Raw genomic sequence first — 20,337 nt, forward strand, 5'->3', positions numbered from 1 at the left:
AGAAGGCAATAGCAACCCACTCCAGTTCTCTTGCCTGGAAAATCCCATCGACAGAGGAGCCTGGTGAGCTGCCGTCTATGGGGTCGCACAGAGTCAGACACAACTGAAGCGACTTAGCAGCAGCAGCAGCAGCAGCAGCAACAACCAACCCCACTGTGGTCCCTACTTTATATCTTTGCTTGTGAAAACCCTTTTCTGCTAGCCTTAATGTCATCCTCATAGATAGTTTGCTCAGAACATTAGTTATAATTTTGATGTACCTATGGGAGAAGGCGAGTTGAGGTTCTTCCTACTCTTGGCCTCACCCTGTAACTACATTAATTTTAGCAAAGTGAACACATCCATGTAACCATTCCCCAGAACAAGAAATGGAATATCCCTCAGCATCACAGAGGACTCCTTAAGTCCCCATCATGTCACTACACCCATGAGTAAAAAATGTCTAACACCAGATTGACTTTATGTTTTTCAGTTCAGTTCACTTCAGTCACTCAGTTGTGTCCAACTCTTTATGACCCCATGGACTTCAGCATGCCAAGCTTCCCTGTCCATCACCAACTCCAAGAGCCTACTCAAACTCATGTCCATTGAGTCAGTGATGCCATCCAACCATTTCATCCTCTGTCTTCCTCTTCTCCTCCTGCCTTCAATCTTTCCCAGCATCAGGGTCTTTTCCAATGAGTCAGTCAGTTCTTCTTCGCATGAGGTGGCCAAAGTATTGGAGTTTCAGCTTTAGTATCAGTCCTTCCAATGAACACCCAGGACTGGTCTCCTTTAGGATGGACTGGTTGGATCTCCATGCAGTCCAAGGGACTTGCAAGAGTCTTCTCCAGCACCACAGTTCAAAAGCATCAATTCTTCAGTGCTCAGCTTTCCTCACAGTCCAACTCTCACATCCATTCATGACTACTGGAAAAACCATAGATTTAACTAAATAGACCTTTGTTGGCAAAATTATACCATGAAATATATATTGTATCTGGGTTCTTGCACTCAATTTTCATTCCCCTCCCCTCATCCTGTTTCATTGTGAAAAGAAAACACATAATTAAAAATCTATAGTTGTGTTTTTTTTTTTTAAATACTGTCTCTCCTGGACAGTCACAAATACTCTTTCTTGTTAGATTTTTGTTAAAGTCTTTTCCAAAACTTGTAGCCAGTCACTTGCAGACACAGATATCCATTCTTCTTTCACTCTAAATACTACCTCAAATCAACTTAAGTGGTGAATCTTATCTGAGCCATTAATCATTATGTCATTTCCAGAGTATGTTCAGTGCAAAGTTCAAAATTTTCCTCCTAGGCACAAGTTTTGTATTTCTCACTCAGCTCCATTTAAAAAATGTGACATTTTAACATTTTTCAGCATCAAGTAGAAGTTAAATTTTCCTCTCTATTACTTTTCACAGGCTTTCAGTCCAGAGTCCCAGTGTGGTGCTCTGCCTGGGTCCTTATACCATGTCTGTCATACTGAACATTTTTACTCGTATTTCAGATATGTTACAAATTCCTACAAAAACCTGTTATTTATAGTATGTGAATCATTCTCCTTTGGATCATTATTGCAAAACATTTGCTGCATTGATCAGTATATATATATATATATATAAACTAACATTAGAATATAGCTCTGGCTATTTATTGAACTATCCATGCTTCAACTTTATGCTACCTGGAGACTCTGGTGCTAGTACAGTACTAGTCATCACTTCATCCCTCTCCACTATTACTGCTCATGTGAAATTCTGGCCCATTTTTCACACCACAGTTGTGCTCTCCCAGTCAAAGTGTAATTCATATTGATACAGGAAAGAATAAGACTGCAGTTAAATTTTTCCACACTAAAGTTTCCATTCCTCATGAAATCCTTTAAGGAAACACTAGGATATGATTCCTTATAAGAGAATGAAGTTTGCCATTAGGATAAAGAGTATTATGATGATCTAAATTATTAATCATTAAGTCTGTTATAAGGCCATTTGAAGCACACCTCAAACTAGTATTTAGATTTTCCCTTATTTTTCCAATACACCTCCTCTTTTCTCATATCTTCATATAACCCCTATCTTTACCTTCATTATTCTGCACATAGTCCTAGGTATAACTTGGTCTTTTAATCAGTTCCTATGTATTCCATTTACTTTCCTAGTCTGTAAAATGGACTATCAACTTCCTAATTTGAATACTGCATAAGACCCATTATAATCTTCAGAAAGAATCATATATAACAAAAAATGTATCCTTTGCTAACTTCAGTTGCCTCTCCTGTCATAAAACTCTTGATTTATTATGCTAACAAAGTTTCTCTTTCTTTGCTGAGTTCAGCCAAAAATAAGAAGTGAAAAAGACAAAATGTGATCCTGCCAAATCTATGGCAAGAAATAAGCTGAAATGTTTTTAAAAATATGACATTTAGTGATCACAATGCTTTTCAGACCAAATTTTCAGAATGAAAATTTTAAGATTATTTTTCTTTAATGTTTTTCATTTGCCAGTTTATAGTGCTAGTTATGAAATAACAGTAAAATAAGATGAGTCACTTAAGAGTTGATAAGAGGAAGATGAGCATGGTTGTGTGAATTATTAGAAGTTATCAATAGCCCAAAGGAGTTACAAACAATAACTTCTTGTTTAATAATATTGTCAAACATATTTGCTCTGCTTTTCAGACCAAAGTTAGCAACAGAATTAAGAATAGCACCATTCTGGACAAATTAAAGTATTATAAATAATATTATGTAATCTGTGTTTCATATAATTCATGAAGGAACTGTGGTTAAATTGTGAAGAGTCATGAAGAGACGTTTAGAGTCAAGTTGTGGGAGGAATAAGAAAGACCAACACATAAAGTGGATGGTAAGAAGGTAAAGAGAAAGCAGAAATAAAAATAACAGTCAAGTGCATGGTTGTATTTGAAAAGGTGTTTGTGTTTATTTCAATATTTAATCTCTAGACATATGTAAAATATGTGAACAATAATTTCCTAACAACAACATGAAAAAAATGTAGAGCTAGAGGACTTCTGCTTAGAATACACACATTTATTAAGAACTGTTTTTAAGAAAAAATGATCTGACCCCATGTATCATGAAAACACTATTATTTGATTTGAAAATCCATTCCATGTATTTACATGGAAATACCTGGATGTATCCCCATTTCCTCTCAAGTAGCATTCATTTATTATTTTTAAAACTTATATAGCAGTAAGAGGAAAACTTCCATGCTTTGTCAGCCCAGTGAAAAATCCTTAGTGAGCTCAGTGGTATTACAATTAGAAGTTCAATATATGCGTATATATTTTGTGGCTATGCAATGCTTCCAAATGCTACACTCTATGTCCCCACATTTCAATCACTACCAAAGTAAATGTTATTTTAAAACACTATTAAGGAAGCATCACTACTAATCTTACAAAAATAAAAGTCTTATAAAGGAATTACCATAAACAAATGTATGGAAACAAATTAGAAGCAGAAAAAATTGACAAATTCCTGGCAGGATCCAAGCTATACCACAACTAACAGAAGTAGAAATAAAAAATCTGACTAGACTTATAAAAAGTAAAGAAATTCTAATAATGTTTTTTAAAATTTCAAATGGAGGGAAAAGCTCAAAGTCAGATGGTGTCACTGGCCAGTTATACCCAAAATTTAAAGAATGATTTATGTCATTTTTTTTAATACAGTGTCCCAAGAAAATGGAAGAAGGAACACTTTTTACTCATTCTATGAGGGCAGTGTTATGATAATACGGAAGCCAGACCAAGCGTCACAAGGAAACTGCTGGTTGATATCTCTTCTGAATATAGATACAAAGATCACCAACAAAACACTGCTAAACTGAATATAGCAAAGTATTAAAAGGATTACACACCATAATCCATTGGGGTTTACTCAGAAATGTAAGCTTAGTTTAACATCCAAAAATGAATTAGTGTCATAAGCCATGTTAAGAGAAAACAGGCCAAAAACCACACGATCATTTGGATACATACATTAAAAGAAGTTGACAAAATCTAACATTCTTTCATGATAAAAACACTCAAACCAGAAATGGAAAGGAATTCCTTCAACTTGATAAAGGGCATCTATTAAAACCTCATGAATAGTTATTTCCCTGATGGTATGGTGGCTAAGACTCTGCACTCTCAGTTCAGGGGGCCTGAGCTTGATCCCTGGTCAGGGAACTAGATCCTGTGTGTCACAACTAAAGATTCCACATGCTGAAACAAAGATTGAAGAATCCCACACACTGCAACCAAAAAAATCCATCATGCCACAACAAGGATCAAAGATTCCACATGCCAAAACTAAGATGCAGCACAGCCAAATAAATTAAAAGCCCATGGCTAATATACTCATTGTGTGTAAATTAGTAACTTTCTTCTAAGATCAGAAAAAAAAAAAAAGGTATGGTTTCTTTTTCTATTCCCTAGTGTACTGGAGGTTCTAATCATAGTAATTAGGCAGGTCAATCATCATACCAGTATCTCTGAAAAAGATGAAGTTGTACTAGAATAATCATGTTTAGAATGAAGGAAATTACATTTCCCAAAAGAAGACAGGGAAGGAAGAGAAATTGAAATAGAGGCAACTCAGTGGAGAATCCCAGGGACGGTGGAGCCTGATGGGCTGCCGTCTATGGGGTCGCACAGAGTCGGACACGACTGAAGCAACTTAGCAGCAGCAGCAGCAGCAGCAAAAGCTCAGACGGTAAAGCGTCTGTCTACAATGCAAGAGACCCGGGTTCGATCCCTGGGTTGGGAAGATCCCCTGGAGAAGGAAATGGCAATCCACTCCAATACTATTGCCTGGAAAATCCCATGGACAAAGGTAGGCTACAGTCCATGGGGTCGCAAAAAGCCAGACACGACTGAGCAACTTCACTTTCACTTTCACTTTCAGAAGCATCTACTATAATTTGTATATGTACATGGGGGCAAGGAAGTAACATATCTGAGATATTACTTTGTAATACAGGAAAAACATTAATGTTAGCACAAGTGCATATATTCCACACAAAGTTTGGGAATACTGTATGATGACAAAGTAGCAAATATATGACAGGAAAGGACAGACTGAAGAAATAATATTAGCAAAAATTATATTCTGATGGTTCATCTATGAGGGCCTAACCTAAGGTAAAGTCAGGAAGAATATAGAGAAAGCTAAAATAAAGACTTATTTTGAAAGAAGAATCAATAAAAATTTGATGGATGATTGATTCAAATTTGTGAAAATGATTTCAAATCTTACATCAAATATATCTGTAGTACTGACCCAAAGGGGCTTCCCAGATGGCACTACTGGCAAAGAGCCTACCTGCCAATTCTGAACACTTAAGAGACTTGGGTTTGATCCCTGGGTCTAGAAGATCTCCTGGAGGAGGACATGGCAACCCACTCCAGTATTCTGGCCTAGAGAATCCCATGCATGGAAAAGCCTGGTGGGCCTTGGCCCATAGGGTCTCAAAGCATTGGAAAAGACTGAAGCGGCCTAGCATGCATGCATGCACTGGCCCAAAATCTCTAATAGAAATAGGGAATTTATTTGTGTATATGTATGTTTGGGAGGTCCTTCTGATGAAAATGAGGGAAGCAAGTGAAAAATATATTTTTAATGAATTTCTCAAGAATTTATAATATATTAATAAAAATTTTCCTTTATTTACTTTTGTACTTGCTTATACTTTTCCAAAAATATGCAAATAGAAATACCAATAGATGAATGAATATATAAATATATGGAAACATTTCTATTTAACTGACTGATGTATTATACATTAAGTGAATATAACCTATAATTTGGAAAATGTTGGCCTAGTGCAACAAAATATACTTGAAATAGAAAGTATTCATTCTGCCACTGAGCAAGCTGCTACCTGAAAGCAAATTAAACACTTTTTGATATTGCCTCAAACAATAATTTAAGGCCATGGGAGCAAAGTAATGCTTCTGATGCTAAACGTATTCTCACATTCTATAAGAATTGATTTAGATTTCAAAAGCAGCTGACACCTTGGAAGTGGTTTACTTCCTGTAAAAATCTGTTCTGAGTGTATCTCCATACTTTCTACTTTCTATTCAAGATCCCTAACTTCTTTGATATTCTTATTAGCACTGTTTATAAACCTCACCTAGTGGTAAAGAGTTACCAGTGGAATTCATCAATTCATAATCCTGATCTAATTATGAGAAAACATCAATCCCAAATTGAGGTACATTCTGCAAAGTACTTGATCAGTACCTTCAAAAGCACAAAGGTCTTGATAAACAAGGAAAAACTGAAAAAAATCAGATTCTAAAAATTAAGTTTATGGTGACTAAACGCAATATTGCTTTCTGGATGGGATCCTGGAACATAAAAAGAATATTAGTGGGAAATTTTGTAAATCTGAGTAACTATAGCTTAGTTAATAGTATTGTGCCAATTTTGTTTTCTTAGTTTTTGAAAAAACATAAACTGGTCCTACAGGATAATAGCTTTGGGGGAATCTGGAGTGAAGAATATAGAAGAACTTTCTTCATCTTTTCATCCTTCTGTAAATCTAAAATTATTAAATAATAAAAAGCTTTTTATGCCAAAATAATTTTTAAATTATTTTTAAATCTTATTTATATCAGAAGTTGAATGAATAAATTATTATACCGTGTGTATCCCCTTTATGGATCACAGCCCTGCTGTGTTGAAGGGGTTTTTGTAACTCAGTGAAGCTATAAGCCATGTCATGCAGGGCCACCCAAGATGGACGGATCATAGTGAAGAGTTCTCATAAAACGTGGTCCACTGGATCGGGAAATGGCAACCCACCCCAGTATTCTTGCCACGAGAGTCCATGCACAGTATAACAGCAAAATGATGTGACACCAAAAGATAAGCCCCCTAGAATTGAAAGGTGTCCAATATGCTATGGGAGAAGACCAGAAGGCAATTACTAATAGCTTCAGAAAGAATGAAGTGACTAGGCCAAAGTGGAAATGATGCTCAAGTATAGATGTGTCTGGTGGTGAAGTAAAGTCTGATATTATAAAAAAACAATATTGCATAAGAACCTGGAATATTAGGCCAATGCGTGTGTGCCAAGACGCTTCAGTTGTGTCCAACTCTTTGACCCAGTGGACTGTAGCCCACCAAACTTCTTTGTCCATGGGATTCTCTAAATAAGAATACTTGAGTGGGTTGCCATTTCCTCCTTCAGGGGTTCCTTCCAACCCAGGAATTGAGCCTATGTCTCATATGTCTCTTGCATTGGCAAGTAAGTCTTTTACCACTAGCACCAGCTGGGAAGATTGTAGTGAAAGTGCTAGTTACTCAGTCATGTCCAACTCTTTGCAACTCCATGGACTGTAGCCTGCCAGTCTCCTATGTTAGGCCCATAAACCACAGTAAGTTGGATCTGGTCAATCAGAACACTGCAAGAGTGAACATTGACATCTTAGGAGTCAGTGAACTAAAATGGACAGGAATGGGCAAATGTAATTCAGAGGACCATTAAATCTACTACTGTGAGTAAGAAACCCTTTTGAAGAAGGGCCTTCATAGTCAACAAAATAGTTGACTTCTGAAATGCAGTACTTGGGTTCAATCTCAAAATGACAGAATGATCTTGGATTGTTTCCAATGCAAACTATTCAACATCACAGTAGTCTGACTATATGCCCCAACTGCTGACGCTGAAGTTGACCAGTTCTATGAAGACCTACAAGACCTTCTATAACTAACATCAAATAAAATGTCCTTTTCATCATAGGGGGTTGGAACACAAAAGTATGCAGTCAAAAGATACCTGGAGTAACAGAAAAGTTTGCCCTTGGAGTACAAAATGAAGCAGGGCAAAGGCTAACAGAGTTTTGTCAAAATTACATGCTGGTTATGTTAAACACCCTTGTCCAACAACCCAAGAGACGACTCTACACATGAACATCACCAGATGGTCAATAACGATATCAAACTGATAATATTCTTTACAACCTACAGAGGAGAAGCCCTATATAGTGAGCAAAAACAAGACCTGGAGCTGACTGTGGCTCAGATCATGAGCTCCTTATTACAAAATTCAGGCTTAAATTGAAGAAAGTAGTGAAAACCACTAGACCATTCAGATATGACCTAAATCAAATACTTTATGATTACACAGCAGAGGTGGAAAATAGATTCAAGGGATTAGATCTGGTAGACAGCGTGTGAAGAACTGTGGATGGAGGTTCAAACATTGAAGGCACTAGACGCAGTGAACAAGACCATCCCAAAGATAAAGTAATGCACTAAAGCAAAGTGGCTATCTGAAGAGGCTTTACAAATATCTGAGAAAAGAAAAGAAGTGAAAAGCAAGGGAGAATAGGAAAGATTTACCCAACTGAATACAGAAGTCTGGAGAATAGCAAGGAGAGTTTAGAAGCCTTCTTAGATGAATAATGCAGAGAATTAAAGGAAAACAAAAATGAGAAAGACTACGAATCTCTTCAAGAAAAGTGAAATATCAATGGAACATTTCATGCAAGGATGAGCATGATAGAGGACAGAAATGGTAAGGACCTAACAAGAGTAGAAGATATTAAGAAGAGGTAGCAGGAATACAGAAAAGAACCATATAAAAAAGGTCTTAGTGACCCGAATAATCATGGTGGTGTGGTCACTCACATAGAATCTGACATCCTGGAATGTGAAGTCAAGTGGAACTTAGGAAACATTGTTACAAAAAGAAAAGAAAAACTAGTGGAGGTGACAGAATTCCAGCTAAGCTACTTCAAATCCTAAAAGATGATGCTATCAAAGTGCTACTGTCAATAGGTCAGCAAATTCGGAAAACTTATCAGTGGTTACAAGACTGAAAAAGGTCAGTTTTCATTCCAATCCCGAAGAAAGGCAATACCAAAAATGCTCAAAGTACCACACAATTATGCAGATTTCACATGCTAGCAACTTTATGGTCCAAATCCTTTAAGTTAGGCCTCAGAAGTACGTGAACTGAGAACTTCTAGATGTATAAACTGGGTTCAGGGAAGGCAGAGAAGCCAGAGATCAAATTGCAAATATTTCTTGTATCATAAAGAAAGCAAGGGAATTCCAGGAAAACCTCTACTTCTGCTTCATTAATTATGCTAAAGCCTTTGACTGTGTGGATCACAAGGTGTGAAAAATTAGTAAAGAGATGGGAGTACCAGACCACCTTAGTGGTCTCCTGAGGAATCGTATGCATGTCAAAAAGCAACATTTTCAACAGGATATGGAAAAATAGACTGGTTCCAGATTGAGAAAGGAGTACTACAAAGCCGTATAGCCTCACCCTGATTTTTAACTTATATGCAGAGTATATGATGTGAAATTTCACGCTGGATGAATCACAAGCTGGAATCAAGATGTCTGGAAGAAATATCAACAACCTCAGATATGTATATGATACCACTCTAATGGCAGAAAGTAAAGAGAAACTAAAGAACATCTTGGTGAAGGTGAAAAAGCTGGCTTAAACTCAACACTGAAAAAGTTAAGATCACAGCGTCTAGTGTCACCACTTCATGGCAAATAGAAAGGGGAAAACATGGAAGCAGTGATGGATTTTGTTTTCCTGGGCTCCAAAAACACTGTGGATAGTGATTGCAGCTATGGAATTAAACAATGTCTGTTCCTTGGAAGGAAAGCTATGACAAACCTAGACAGTGTATTAATAAGCAGAGACATCACTTTGGAACAAAATCCATATAGTCAAAGCTATGGTTTTTCCAGTAGTCATGTACAGACATAAGAGTTGGACCATGTACAAGGCTGAGCACTGAAGAATTGGTGCTTTTGAACTGTGGTGCTGAGGAAGACTCTCAAGAGTCCCTTGGAACACAAGGATATCAATCCAGTCAATCCTAAAAGAAATCAACCCTGAATATTTATTGTAAGGACTGATGCTGAAGCTCCAACAATTTGGCCACCTGATATGAAGAACCAACTCATTGGAAAATACCCTGATGCTGGAAAAGATTGAAGGTAACAGGAGAAGGGGGCAGTGGAGAATTAGTGGTTAGTTAGCATCACTGACTGAATGGATATGAATTTGAACAAAATCCCGGAGACAGTGAAGGACAGGGGAGCCTGGCATGCTGCAGTCTATTAGGTCACAAAGAGCTGGACATAACTTAGCAACCGAAGACCAATATTCATCTAAAATTGCCGGGAGCCGGCATATTGCATATTGAGTGCATATTGCATATTGCATACTGAGTGCAGCACTTTCCACAGCATCATCTTTCAGGATCTGGAATAGCTCAACTGGAATTCTATCACTGCCGGGAGCCAGCGTGAGGAGCTCCGCCCGTGGCAAAGGTCATGTGGAAGGAGGCTCGGCATACGCAAAGGCGGGATAGAGCCTCAGGAGTCCCCCTGGAAATTCTCGAGCATTTACACCGAAAACCAGAGTCTGCCTACTTTCTGCTTTGTGCTTTCACCTACACCTCTGACTTTAGGGGGGGCTGTCCCCCACTACCTCTCTGAAAAAAGAGTTAGCTTACAGCTCCAGTTAATAATTCCTGGGTGTGACAGTGTTTCAACCTACAAACTCCTTTGGAAATCCTCTAGCCTGCCTGAATAGGTTTTTCTGGCGATATGTGATTGTTCAGAGCCTCCCAACTGTGAGAGGCAGGAGATGTTCTAAACTGTCTAAACACAGATTCTTTTGAGTAGTTAAAAGATTGATTAGAAATTGTATTGGTGAAGGGATTTTCACTTGTTGGGCCAATGTTTGCTGCTAAGTTTCCATATCCCTTACCTGCTGTGTCCCTGGCAGTGTATTGATTAATATAATTGGTGTAAATAGTAGCTTTAATGTTTGTAACCTGGGACCCTTGAGTTAATTCTTTTTCTTGTTATAGCCCACCACACCTTTGCTCTGTAGGAATGCAACTTTATCTAATGCTTTTGGAGGGTGGCGCTTGACTTGTCACCTTTAGAGAAAAATAAGTTTTCTGAAGAAAGGGTCTTAAAATGTTAACAGGCCTCCAGGCCAGAAGATGATGCAAATCACCTAAACTTTTGCATATGATAAGTTTGCAGGAAGAAAGCCTGGCTTACTGCATGACTCTACCCCTTCCCCCATTAACCTCTATGCATAACTTAAGGTATAAAAACTACTTTGGAAAATAAAGTGCGGGCCTTGTTCACTGAAACTTGGTCTCCCCATGTCGCTCTTTCTCTCAAATTCTGGCTGAGTCTCCATCTGGAGCGCGGAACCTGCCATGCTTGCTAATTATGCCTGGGCTTCTAAGATCCAACCGGGGAGGCCTCAGTGTCTCCTCTCCTTTGGGAGAACGGAAGGACGCCTGCGGCCTACGTAAGTGGTGCAAACTTCTTGTCTTGAAGTTTTATTGGTCTCCCGCGTAAACCAAGCTACTCAGCCTCTTTTCTCCACTGAATTTTCTTACTGAACTATCCTCATCCTATTACTCTTTATATCTTTGATCAAATATTTAAATAAATAGGTCGCCGACGCCGTCCCCGCTTCGAATACCCTGGGTCAGCTGGGGCTGGTCCCCGGCATAAAATTATGATTAGTTGAGTTCCTTTCTACCCTATTGTGAGCTACTGAATATAGTAGGGTGAACCCATCATCTTTCATAAGATTGTTCTTGAATAAAGCTTAAATGCAGCAAGAATTCAGACAGATCTGTTGAAGGTACAACCTACCCACTCACAGTCATTAGTTTACACTGTACTCCTATAAAATGTTTTGTAAAAATGATTTTGTGGAAATTAAAAGGAAGAAAGGTCCAGAATGATATTTGATGGGTGTTGCATAAATAATCATGAATTGGATATAATTTGGGTGCAATTTTAATTTACTCTTTAATGCAGAAACCAAATATAGCAGACTATTGATTACCATTCCACATCTACTTTCCTGGTAGAGACTAATTTTTTTAAGATGTCTTTCCCTGCACCCCCCCCCCCCACTCCCATGTTATTTATGAAAGGATGATCCCTGTTCTGTTCTCTGGGTAAACTCTGATTGATTCCAGCTAGTTATAATGATTCTATTGCCTACAAAAATATCTAACATCTACTGGAATAGTCTGAAAGTTTTGGATATGCAGTGTTGAATCAAAGCATAGTATATGAATACTAATGAGGGACCTCTGAAATCAGAGGAGAGATCTGTCAAACCTATGGGAAAGCTACTCTCTTCCCTGTAAAGATATCAAAGGATAGTTCCTTTTCCTGTTAATGACCAGATGACCCACTTGGAAACTGTTGCAACCATCCTATCATCTGTTTTGAACAGAAGAATGAGAAAGTAGCACCATCTTTTGAATTAAAAGCCAATTCTGAATTACGGTTTACTGTTACTTGCAGTCAAATACTTCTTATCTGAAGTACTTAATTCATTAAGTGAAAACTCAACTGTCAGAATAGTTTGGCTTGTACTGCTTATTTTAGTAAAGTGGGCACATTTTTTTATAGTGCATAAAAACTACAAATAATCCAACAATCATGGCATTATTTGGCCTTGTATGCTTAAAACATTGAAATTAGAACAAACAGTAACCAAAATACATTTTTATGAAATTACCTATAAATGACTGACTCAAAGAAAGACTGATCTAACATGTGTGTCTTCCAAAGACTTTCTACCTTTGCTTAGAACTGCTCTGAGGATTAAATAATGGGCAAAATCCTCAGCACACAGTTTAGCATGTTATTTGTGCAATACATTTCATTCAGCTTATTTCTACCCATCCTGTGAATATTAATGCTATACTCAATCTCATTCTTTTTACCTTCTAAGAAGGAACATTCAAGAAAGATATATTTTAAATTATTAATGGAAAAAGTTTAATTACATGGTTTTTGATGATGTTGTTCTTATCAATGAAAGGAAATGTATTGTGAGTTTTGTATATCATAGCAATAACTCAAGGGTACAAATATTAATGAAATTTACAAATAAACATTGCTGTACCCCAAAGGGAATATTTAGAAAATAGAAAAAATTTCTTTGCTGAGCAAAGGGACTTATTTGCATAACCATTGTTATTATTTACAGAATTTGCCTACTGAAGTCTTTGTTCAATGATATGAAAATAAGTTCTACACTCTGAATCTGATAAACTGATAAAACCAATTATAATTTATTGATGGTAGGGAGACTTACATTGTGTGAAGAACATAAGAGAAACAAATATTTTTCTAACTTAATCAACTGGACCTCCACTTGTGCAGACTCCATTACATAAGGATAAACCATTAGTGTTCTAAACCTCATTTTATTCTTTAAAATTGCATATTTTAGGTGTTTCTCTACTAGAAAACATTACAGAGATGATAAATCAAGTTCTTTAGGAAAGAAATAGGCAACAAAATATCTCATATAAACATAAATGTAACTTCAATTGAGTCACACTTTTTTTGTAATTTTTTAAAATTATTTTTTTAATTATTCTTTTATTTATTAATTGGAGGAAAATTGCTTTACAATATATGTTGGTTTCCTCTATGTAACAATGCAAGCCAGTCACAATTATATAAATATTTATGTATATATATATATATTTTAGCACCCTTCCCCTCTCTTCATCTCACCCCTCCAGATCATCGCAGACTGTCAGACTAGGTTCCCTATGTTACATAGCAACTTCCAACTAGCTATGTATCTCACACATGATAATGTATATATCTCAATGGTACTTTCTCAATTTGTCCCACCCTCTCCTTGCCCTGCTGTGTCCACAGGTCTGTCTTCTACATCTCCATTTCCATTCCTTCCCTGCAAATAGCTTCATCAGTGTCATTTTCCTAGATTCCACATATGTGCATTAATATATGATATTTGTTTTTCTCTTTCTGACTTACTTCATTCTGTACAACAGGACATTTTTTAACATGCAGGAGCTGTCATTAACTTAGGTAAAACAGAAATATATTGAAAGCTGCTGATGCATTCTTAGAATCTATGGGAAAGTTAGAGAAAAGGAGCAAAAATTTAGAAAATAGAAGCTACAGAATTGGCATACATGCAAGAATAGCTTGCAGGACTATTACTCAGACAAACCCCAATGTTCTTCCTTACATTCTTCCTTCTGAGAATGTAAAAAATCCAGTACCAGCCATTTGCAGTTTGCTCTGATAAGTGCCCTGAAGCATACAGAGAACAATTATAAGACACAGCCCTTACTCTCAAAACACTTACAAAGACTATTTCTGACATAGGAAATAGTGAAGAGTTAACATCAGCCACATATACTAAACCCATATTCTATCATTTACTTGGTCTTTTTATTGATTTTTTTAATCCACCACCTACATCTTCTATTAACATCTTATGATACACATTTATTCATCTCAACATTTTATTATCATAGGTCCTTCTGTTTATTGACATTCCTCTAATTTATTAATCCATCTTGGTTTTGATGCATTTTAATGTAAATTAATTACTAGGGCTTATGGAAAGTAGGGAATGAAGAGTTATGGCTACAGAGCTTCTGTTTGGGGTGATGAAAAAGTTTTAGGAGCAAACAGTGGTGATGGTTGGAGAACACTTTCAATGCAATTAATGCCATTGAATTGTACATGCAAAATTGTAATAGTAAATTTTATTATATACACACACATATGCATATATGCAAGTACATTTTTGATCCATAAAATATTTGTAAAAGTTGTATTTAATGGTGTATTATCCCATGACTCTGGATAGCATGTATATATTTTTTATTGCTCTTTATATTGTAATATATGTTATAGATATTGCTGGATAGAAAGATTTTTTAAAAGAATGAACAGTATTCTTTACCTGCAGGAAAGTACTGAACTAGTTCCTTATATCAGCAATGCCTACACTCTTTCTTTACTTTCAGAAATTCTACCTCTCTTTACAAATCACTTTACCTTTACTGAGAAGTCTCTCCTTTGGTGCTGTACTCATCATTAATCTCTCCTTTTTTTGAACTTGCTTAGTATTTCTGCCATTTTTATAGCCCTCAAATAAATACTATTTTATTTCATAGTCCTTTTCACTTCAGGTAGAGAGAGGATGCTTGCTCTAGCCTCAGACTCATCCCCATTGTTCCTATTCACTGCTTTTTCAGGCTCTCTTAGCTGTTAATAGGTTAGAGCAATGGGAAGCAACATTCAAAGACTGGCTTGAGAGCAAAGAAGGTTTCCCTGTTTACTGTGCAATCTGGCAAGGTCCCCTCCCTTCCTAGCCCAAGCTCTCCCTTGGGCAATTCATCCTGTGGTAGAGTTCCTCTGCCTGACAGCCCAGCTTCTGTACTTTGGCACTAGTGGTAAAGAATCCACCTGCCAAAGCAGGAGACATTAAGAGATATGTTTTCGATCCCTGGGTCAGGAAGATCCTTTGGAGGAGGGCATAGCAAACCACTCCAGTACTCTTGCCTGGGGAATCCCATGGACAGAGCTCTGGTGAGCTATAATCCATAAGGTCATAAAGAGTCAGATACAACTGAAGCGACTTCACCTGCACACAAGCAATGCCATTTTATCCCCATGTCACCCAGCCTCCAGGCTATCAACTTCCCGATTTTACTAAATCTCTTGGTTGCTTCACTATTCCCTAATTTTATTCTTTATTCTCCTATTCATCTATGTAACTAAACTTCTATAAATTGTGTTGCTTCTTCTAGGAACATACAACATAATAAAAGCCATTTATGATAAATCCACAGCAAACATTATCCTCAATGGTGAAAAATTGAAAACATTTACCCTAAAGTCAGGCACAAGACAAGGGTGCCCACTCTCACCACTACTATTCAATAATGTTTTGGAAGTTTTAGCCACATCAATCATAGAAGAAAAAGAAATAAAAGGAATCAAGATTGGAAAAGAAGTAAAACTCTCACTGTTTGCAGATAATATGATCCTCTACATAGAAAACCCTAAAGACTCCACCAGAAAATGACTAGAGCTAATCAATGAATACAGTAAAGTTGCAGGATATAAAATTAACACACAAATATCTTGTATTCCTAGACACTAACAATGAGAAAACAGAAAGAAATTAAGGAAACAATTCCATTCACAATTACAAAGAAAAGAATATAATACTTAGGCATATATATACCTAAAGAAACAAAAGACCTATATATAGAAAACTATAAAACACTGGTGAAAGAAATCAAAGAGGACACAAATAGATGGAGAAATATACCATGTTGATGGATCCAAAGAATTAATATAGTGAAAATGAGTATACTACCCAAAGAAATCTATAGATTCAATGCAATCATTATAAAGCTACCAACAGTATTTTTCAGAGAACTAGAACAACTAACTTCACAATTTGTATGGAAATACAAAAAACCTCAAATAACCAAAGCAATCTTGAGAAAGAAGAATGGAATTGGAGGAACCAACCTGCCTGACTTCAGGCTCTACTACAAAGCTACAGTCATCAAGACAGTATGGTACTGGCACAAAGACAGAAAAACAGATCAATGGAACAAAATAGAAAGCCCAGAGATAAATCCATGTACTTATGGACACCTTATCTTCAACAAAGGTCTCAAGAATATACAATGGAGAAAAGACAATCTCTTTAATAAGTGGTACTGGGAAAACTGGTCAACCACTTGTAAAAGAATGAAACTAGAACACTTTCTAACACCATACACAAAAATAAACTCAAAATGGATTAAAGATCTAAATGTAATACCAGAAACTATAAAACTCCTAGAGGAAAACATAGGCAAAACACTCTCTGATGTAAATCATAGCAAGATCTCTATGACCCACCTCCCAGAGTAAGGGAAATAAAAGCAAAAATAAACAAATGGGGCCTAATTAAACTTAAAAGCTTTTGCATAATGAAGGAAATTATAAGCAAGGTGAAAAGACAACCTTCAGAATGGGAGAAAATAATAGCAAATTAAACAACTGACAAAGAATTAATTGCAAAAATATACAAGCAACTCCTGCAGCTCAATTCCAGAAAAGTAAGTGACCCAATCAAAAAATGAGCCAAAGAACTGAACAGACATGTCTCCAAAGAAGGCATACAGATGGCTAACAAACACATGGAAAGATGCTCAACATCACTGGTGATCAGAGAAATGCAAATCAAAGCCACATTGAGGTACCATCTAATGCTGGTCAGAATGGCTGCTATCAAATAGTCTACAAACAATAAATGCTAGAGAGTGTGTGGAGAGAAAGGTACCTTCTTACACTGTTGGTGGGAATGCAAACTAGTACAGCCACTATGGAGAAGAGTGTGGAGATTCCTTAAAAAACTAGAAATAGAACTGCCATATGACCCAGCAATCCGCCTGCTGGGCATACACACCGAGGAAAGCAGAATTGAAAGAGACACGTGTACCCCAATGTTTATCACAGCACTGTTTACAGTAGCCAGGACATGGAAGCAACTTAGATGTCCATCAGCAGATGAACGGATAAGAAAGCCGTGGTATATATACACAATGGAATATCACTTAGCTATTAAAAAGAATGCATTTGAATCAGTTCTAATGAGGTGGATGAAACTGGAGCCTATTATACAGAGCGTAGTAAGTCAGAAAGAAAAACATCAATACAGTATATTAATGCATATGTATGGAATTTAGAAAGATGGTAACGATGACCTTATATGAGAGACAGCAAAAGAGACACAGATGTAAAGAACAGACTTTTGGACTCTGTGGGAGAAGGCGAGGGTGGGATGATTTGAGAGAATAGCATTGAAACATATATATTATCATATATGAAATAGATCTCCAGTCCAGGTTTGATGCATGAGACAGGGTGCTCAGTGCTGGTGCACTAGAATGACCCTGAGGGATGGGATAGGGAGGGAGGTGGGTGGGAGGTTCAGGATGGGGAACACATGTACACCCATGGCTGATTCATGTGAATCTACGGCAAAACCCACCACAGTATTGTATAGTTATTAGCCTCCAATTAAAATTTAAAAGAAATAAAGTCTTCTTCAACCAAAAATATATAAATAAATATATATATATTCCTTCTGAAAGTCTTGTTCATTTTCCAATCTAGATCCCAACAGGCATAAGGTGTAGTAAAAAAGAATAGAGACTTGGAAACTGGAGAAAAGTGAGTTTATTTGTTCTGTTTTTAAATTTAGTGGAAATGTGATGTTATATTAGTATCAGGCATACCACATGATTCTATATTTTTTATATTATGAAATCATCACCACAGTATAGTTACCATGCCACCTAAGTTATTACAATATTATTTACTATATCCCCTGTGCTGTACATTATGTCCCCATTACTTATTTATTTTATAACTGGAAATCTGTACCTCTTAATCCCCTTCACCTATCTCCCCTACCCAGCTGCCACCACCCCATTGCAGTGGTCTATTTTTCTCTGTATCTATGAGTCTGTTTTATGTTTTGTCACGTTTGTACACTTGCTCTTCTTTTTCAGTTTTCACATATAAGTGATAACAGACATTGTTTATCTTTCTCTGTTTGCTTTATATCATTTAGCATAATACTCTTAGATCTATCCATGTTGTCTGAAATAGCAACATTTCATTCCCTTTACAGCTAAGAAATATTCCATTGTATGTATAAATCACATATTACTTTCTAATCATCTGTTGGACACTTATGTTGCTTCCATATCTTGGTTACTGTAAATAATGCTGCTATGAACATAGGCGTGTATATATCTTACTGATTTGGTGTTTTTGCTTTCTTTGGGGGAAAAAAAAAAGTGGACTTGCTGAATTATATGGTAGTTCTATTCTTACTTTTTAAGGAATCTCCAGATTGTTTTCCATAGTGGCTGCACCCACTGACACTTGCAACAACAGATTCCCTTTTCTTCACCACGTCAACATATTTGTTATTTCTTATCTTTTTGATAATAGCCATTTTTATAGATGTGGGATAATGTCTCATTCCTGTTTTGGTTTTCTTTCACCTGATGATTAGTGATGTTGAGAATATTTTCATATGTCCGTTAGCCATCTGTATGTCTCATTTGGAAATATGTCTGTTCATGGCCTCTGCCCACTCTTTAATTAGGTGTTTTTTGGGTTTTTTTGTTGTTGTTGTTTTGTTTTTGTTTTTATTTTTATGTTGAATTGTATGAGTTGTGTTTTTTTCCCCCATATTTCAAATATTAACCCCTCATTGAACAAATAATGTACAAATGTACTTCTCCCACTCAGTAGAATGAATTTTATTTTGTTCATGGTTTCCTGTGCTATGCAAACATTTCATAGTTTGATGTAGTACATTTTTTTAATTTTTACTTTTGTTGTCCTGAGATGTGTGTGATAAGTTACTTCAGTCATGTCTGACTGTTTGTAACTCTATGGACTGAAGCCCACCAGGCTCCTCTGTCCATAGGATTCTCCAAGCAATAATACTAGAGTGGATTGCCATGCCTTCCTCCAGAGACCTTCCTAACCCAGGGATTGAACCTGCTGCAACAACTGCATTACAGGCAGATTCTTTACCTACTGGGCCACCTGGGAAGCCCTTGTCCTGAAGAGACAGTGTATATATATATATATATATATATATATATATATATATATATATAGCTAAGATGGATCCCAAAGTGCTCATTGCCTATGTTTGCTTCTAAGATTGTATGGTTTTGAAAGAAAGTGAAAATGAAAGTGAAGTCACTCAGTCGTGTCCAACTCTTTGCGACCCCATGGACTGTAGCCTATCAGGCTCCTCAGTCCATGGGATTTTCCAGGCAAGAGTGCTGGAGTGGATTGCCATTTCCTTCTCCAAGGGATCTTCACAACCCAGGAATCGAACCTGGGTCTCCCACATTGCAGGCAGACGCTTTACCATCTGAGCCACCAGGGAAGCCCTGGTATGTATGGTTTTAGGTTTCAAATTTATTTATCTAATCAATTTCAAGGTTTATGTGTGTGTGAGTATATTTATGTGTGTCTGCATGTGTGTATGTCGTGCAAGAAAATGGTCTACTGTGATTTTTTTCCATATAGCTGTCCAGTTTTCCTAGCATCATTTGTTGAAACGTAGATCATTTTCCGATATATTCTCGGCTCTTTTGTTGTAGGTAAATTGACAGTGTATGTGTGGATTTACTTGTGGGCTCTATTCTGTTCCATTGAACAGAATATGCATCTGATTCTGTGCCAGGACCATCCTATTTTGATTACTATATCTTTTAAAATATAGTTTAAGATTAAAAAGCATGATACTTTCAGGTTTTTTTTTTTCCTCAATATTATTTTTGATCTCAATCTTTTCTGCTTCCATATGAATTTTCAAGTTATATATTCTATTTCTGTGAGGGGAAAAAAGGCCATTGGAATTCTTACAAGGATTAGATTGTATCTGTATATTGCTTTGAGCAGTATAGATATTTTGATA

The 20,337-nt window shown here is 36.7% G+C and overlaps 1 long non-coding RNA gene across 3 annotated transcripts in view; it reads left to right on the forward strand.

Moving 5' to 3' along the window:
• LOC147365550 (uncharacterized) overlaps window positions 1-20,337 on the forward strand; it is a 115,780-nt gene that overhangs the window by 76,200 nt on the left and 19,243 nt on the right. Inside the window, exon 3 of one of the 3 annotated variants that reach the window (XR_015132278.1) lies at window positions 18,000-18,056. The exons of the other annotated variants lie outside the window; for them this stretch is intronic. This is a non-coding gene — a long non-coding RNA (uncharacterized LOC147365550). The remainder of the gene's footprint in view (window positions 1-17,999; window positions 18,057-20,337) is intronic. 3 annotated transcript variants of the gene reach the window in all.

Source organism: Bos grunniens, chromosome 9 (assembly GCF_055505025.1).
Source record: "Bos grunniens cultivar Pamir isolate PY7600 chromosome 9, Bosgru_T2T1.0, whole genome shotgun sequence".
NCBI classification, from domain to species: Eukaryota; Metazoa; Chordata; class Mammalia; order Artiodactyla; family Bovidae; genus Bos; species Bos grunniens.